This window comes from Arvicanthis niloticus, chromosome 17, assembly GCF_011762505.2.
Source record: "Arvicanthis niloticus isolate mArvNil1 chromosome 17, mArvNil1.pat.X, whole genome shotgun sequence".
Taxonomy (NCBI): domain Eukaryota; kingdom Metazoa; phylum Chordata; class Mammalia; order Rodentia; family Muridae; genus Arvicanthis; species Arvicanthis niloticus.
The window spans coordinates 63,723,032-63,728,495 of record NC_047674.1 but is presented as its reverse complement, the minus strand read 5'-3'; positions in this window follow the sequence as shown (position 1 = coordinate 63,728,495).

Here is a 5,464-nt window from a genome sequence, read left to right as displayed (position 1 = left end):
TGAACTCTCAATTCTGAACATCTATGCTCCAAATGCAAGGGCACCATCATACATAAAAGAAACTTTACTAACACTCAAAGCAAACATTGTACCTTACACAATAATAGTGAGGGATTTCAAAACCCCACTCTCAGCAATCCACAGATCATGGAAACAGAAACTAAACAGAGACACAGTGAAATTAACAGAAGTTATGAACCAAATGGATTTAACAGATATATCTATAGAACATTTCATCCTCAAACAAAAGAATATAACTTTTTCTCAGCACCTCATTATACCTTCTCCAAAATTGACCATATAATTGGTCACAAAACAGGCCTCAACAGATACAAAAATATTGAGATAATCTCTTGCATTGTAACATATCACCACAGACTAAGGCTGGTCTTCAATAATAACAAAAACAATAAAAAGCCCACATACACATGGAAACTGAACAATGCTCTACTCAATGATAACTTGGTCAAGGAAGAAATAAAAAGAGAAATTAAAGACTTTTTAGTATTTAATAAAAATGAGGACATATCATTCCAAAACTTGTGGGACTCCATGAGAGCAGTGCTAAGAGGGAAACTCATAGCTCTAAGTGCCTACAAAAAGAAACTGGAGAGAGCATACACTAACGACTTGACAACACACCAGAAAGCTCTAGAACAAAAAGAAGCAAATATCCCCAAGGGGAATAGATGGCAGAAAATAATCAAACTCAGGGCTGAAATACACCAAGTAAAACAAAAAGAACTGTACAAAGTATCAAAAAAAAAAAAAAAAAAAAAACCCAACAGTTGGTTCTTTGAGAAAATCAACAAGATAGTAAACCCTTATCTAGACTAACCAGAGGGCACAGAGACAGTGTACAAATTATTAAAATCAGAACTCAACAGGAGACATAACAACAGAAACTGAGGAAATTCAAAATATCATCAGAGCCTAATACAAAAGGCTTTATTCAATAAAACTGGAAAATCTGGATGAAATAAACAATTTTCTAACAGATACCAGGTACCAAAATTAAATCAAGATCAGGAACACCATCTAATAGTCCCATAATCCCTAAAGAAATAGATGCAGTCATTATACTTTTCCAACCAAAAAAAGCCTAGATCCTGATACGTTTAGTGCAGAATTCTATCAGACCTTCAAGGAAGACCTAATACCAATTCTCTTCAAACTATTCCACAGAATATAAACAGAAGGAACACTACCCAATCCATTCTATGAAGCCACAATTACACTCATACCTAAACCACACAAAGAACAAAGAACAAAAACTTCAGACCAATCTTTCTTATGAATATCAATGCAAAAATACTCAATAAAATTCTTGCAAACCAAATCCAAAAACACATCAAAACAATCATCCATCATGATCAAGTAGGCTTTATTCCAGAAATTCAAGGATGTTTCAATATTCAGAAATATTTCAAAGTAAACCACTATATAAACAAACTCAAAAAAAGACATGATTATCTCACTAGATGCTGAGAAAGCATTTGACAAAATTTAACATCTCTTCATGGTAAAAGTCTTCGAAAGATAAAGAACTCACGGGGGCCATATCTAAACATACTAAAGGCAAATAACAGCAAGCTAGTAGCCAACATTAAACTAAATGGAGAGAAATTTGAAGTAATTCCACTAAAGTCAGGGACTAGATAAGGCTGCCAACTCTCACCCTTCCTACTCAATACAGTACTGGAAGTCCTAGCCACGGCAGTTAGGCAGTTAGTTAGGAAATCAAAGGGGTACAAATAGGAAAAAAGAAGTCAAAATTTCACTACTTGCAGATGATATGATAGTGTACTTAAGTGACCTTAAGACTTCCACCAGAAAACTTCTAACCCTGATAAGCAAAGTGGCTGGACATAAAATAGTAGCCTTCCTCTACTCAAAAGATAAACATGCTGAGAAAAAAAAAATTAGGGTAAATGACACCCTTCACAATAGTCCCAAATAATATAAAATACCTTGGTGTGAATCTAACCAAGCAAGCGAAAGATCTGTATGACAAGCAATTCAAGTCTCTGAAGAAAGAAACCGAAGAAGGTTTCAGAAGCTGGAAAGATCTCCTATGTTCATGGATTGGCAGATTTAGTATAGTAAAAATGGCCATTTTTCCAAAAGCAATCTGCAGATTCAATGCAATTCCCATCAAAATTACAACTCAATTCTTCATAGAGATAGAAGTACAATTTGCAAATTTATTTGGAGTAACAAAAAAACCCCAGGATAGCAAGAACTATTCTCAACAATAAAAGAACTTTTGGGGAATCATCATCTGTGACCTCAAGCTGTATTGCTCTGTAGTACTGATAAAAACTGCATTGTATTTGTACAGAGACAGGCAGGACAATAAATGGAATAGAATTGAACATCCAGAAATGAACCCACACACCTATGGTCACTTTATATTTGACAAAGTTGAAAAAACTCTCCAGTGGGAAAAGGACAGCATTTTCAACAAATGGTGCTGGTTCAACTGGAGGTCAGCATGTAAAAGAGTGTAAATCAATTCATTCTTATCTTCTTGTACAAAGCTCAGATTTAAGTGGATAAAAGACTTTATGTGAATAAAATCAGATACACTGAAACTAATAGAACAGAAGGTGTGGAAGACCCTTGAATACCTGGCCACAGGGCAAAAGTTCCTGAACATAACACCAATGGCTTATGCTCTAAGATCAAGAATCCTTTAATAGAGGAATGTCCTTTAATAGAAGAATGGATGCAGAAAATGTGGTACATTTACACAATGGAATATTACTAAGTTGTTAAAAATATTGAATTAAAGAAATTGTTATGCAAATGGATGGAATTAGAAAATATCATCCTGAGTGAGCTAACCAAATAACACACACACACACACACACACACACAGACATATAAAACATGGTATGCACTCACAGATATTTGGATATTAGCCCCAAAGCTCACATTACCTAGGTTACAATTTACAGACTTCTTTAAGCTCATGAAGAATAAAGACCAAATTGTGGGTGCTTCAGTCTTTCTTTGAATGAGTAACAAAATACTCACGGGAGCAATTATGGATATAAAATGTGGGACAGAATCTGAAAAAGGGTTTGTCTGGAGACTGTTCCACCTGCATATCCATCTCATGTGCATTCACCAAAGCTAGATGCTGATTTGGATGCCAGGAAGTGCTTGCTGACAGGAGCCACATATAGCTGTCTCTTTAGAAGTCTGCCAGAGCCTGAAATATACAGAGGCAGATGCTAACATATAGCCATTGAACTGATCATGTGGTTCCCAATGGAAAAGCTAAAGAGAAGACTCAAGGAGCTAAAGAGGTTTGCTGCACCATGGGGAGAGCAATAATATCAACCAACCAGAGCTTCCAGGATCTAAACCACCAGCCTGGGACCACATAGTGAGGAACTCATGGCTTTAACTGTATATGTAGGGTAGGGTCGAATTTTCAGGCATAGGTAGGAGAGGAAGTCCTTGGTTCAGAGAATCCTAGATGCCCCAGTGTGGTTTATTTTGTGGGTGGGGAGGTGGGAGTTTATGGGCGGGGCACATGCTCATAGAAGCAGAAGGAAGGGGGATTGGATAGGGGCTTCCTGGGTGGAAATGGAATCACATCTAAAATGAAATGGAAATTATACACCATTTCCATTTCCTGGATGGAAATGGAAAATGGGATCACATCTAAAATGTAAATAAAATATCCAATTAACAAAAGAAAAAAATGATTAATAGTAACTATTAAAGAATTGTTATCATTGCTTTCTGATACTTTTATTGTTAGAGGGGGAATTGTGTTTTTGTGGATATCTTCTTTTGTGTTTTTTGAAAGAATATAAATTTCTTGCTTTTTCTAGTGTGTGGTTTTCATTTTTGTGTTAGTTTTTTATCTATTATTTTTGTAAGGCTGGAAAGATATTGTTTAAATTTTTTTTCATGGAATATGGTTTTGCCATCTCTGGTAATTGAGATTTTTGTATAGTAGTTTGTCCTGACATTTTGTTGTATTAGGGTCTATATGAGGACTACCCAGTATCTTCTATATTTTATAGTCTCTGGTATGAAGTCTGGTGTAATCTGATAGGTTCACCTTTATATGTTACTTGATTTTTTTCTTTTCTGTTTTTAATGTTCTTTCTTTGTTTTGTGCATTTGGTGTTTTGACTATTATGTGACAGGAGGATTTCCTTTTATGGCCCTATCTATTTGGAGTTCTATAGGCTTCTTGTATGTTTATGGTTATCTTTTTCTTATAGTTAGGGAAGTTTTCTTCTATAATTTTGTTGAAGATATTTACTGGTTCTTTAAATTGTGAATCTTCACTCTCTTCTATGCCTATTATTCTTAGGTTTGGCCTTCTCATCTTATCTTGGATTTCCTGGATGTTTTGTTTTAGGATCATTTGCTTTTTGCATTTTCTTTGACTCTTCTGTGTATGTATTCTATAGTATCTTCTGCACCTGAAATTCTCCCTTATATCTCTTGTACTGTGCTGGTGATGTTTGTGTCTATGTCCCCTGATCTCTTTATTTCTTTTTCTATCTGCAGGGTTGTCTCCTATTTGTGGTTTCTTTATTGTTTCTATTTCCAGTTTTAGATCATGGATGGTTTTGTTAAATTTCTTCACTTGCTGGTTTGTGTTTTCCTGTAATTCTTTAAAGGATTTTTGTGTTTCCTCTTTAAGAGCTTCTACCTGTTTACCTGGATTCTCTAGTATTTCTTTAAGGGAGTTATTTATGTACTTCTTAATGTCCTCTGTTATCATCATAATATTTGATTTTAAATCAGAGTCTTGCTTTTCTGGTGTCATGGGGTATCCAGGACTTGCTGTAGTGGGAGGATTGGGTTCTAATGATGCCAGTAGCCTTGGTTTCTGTTGCTTATATTTTTGGCCTTGCCTCTTTCCATCTGATTTTTTCCGGTGTTAGCTGGTCTTGCTCTCTCTTACTGTAGCTTGTCCCTTCTTAAGCCTGTGTGTCAGTACTCATGGGACCAGTTCTCTTTGGGAGGAATTTAGGTATGGAGAGCTGTGGCACAGGGTCAGCTCTGAGCTCAGATAAAAACCGTAAGAATTTTGTAAATGGTTGTTCTTCTCTTTCTGTGTCATGATGGATCTGGGTAGGTCTCTCTTGGGCCAGGAATTTGAGCAGAAGTGGTGGTCTCATCTGTGCTTTCAGGTTTGTCATCAATGTTCAGAGACCAGTTCTCTCTTGGTGAAATTTGAGTATGGAGACCTGTGGCACAGGATCAGATCCTGGTTCAGATGGAAACCAGAAGGATCCTGTCTCAGGGTGCTCCTAAGTTCCTGGGTTCTTAGGGATCTGGGACGGTCCCTTGGAGCAGAAGCAGTGATCTTACCTGTACTCACAGATATGTCAGCACTCCTAGAAAACCAGCTCTCTTTCAGCTAGATTTGTCTCTGGAGAGCTGTGGCACAAGTCAGCTCAGGGGCACAGACAGAAACAAAAAGGTA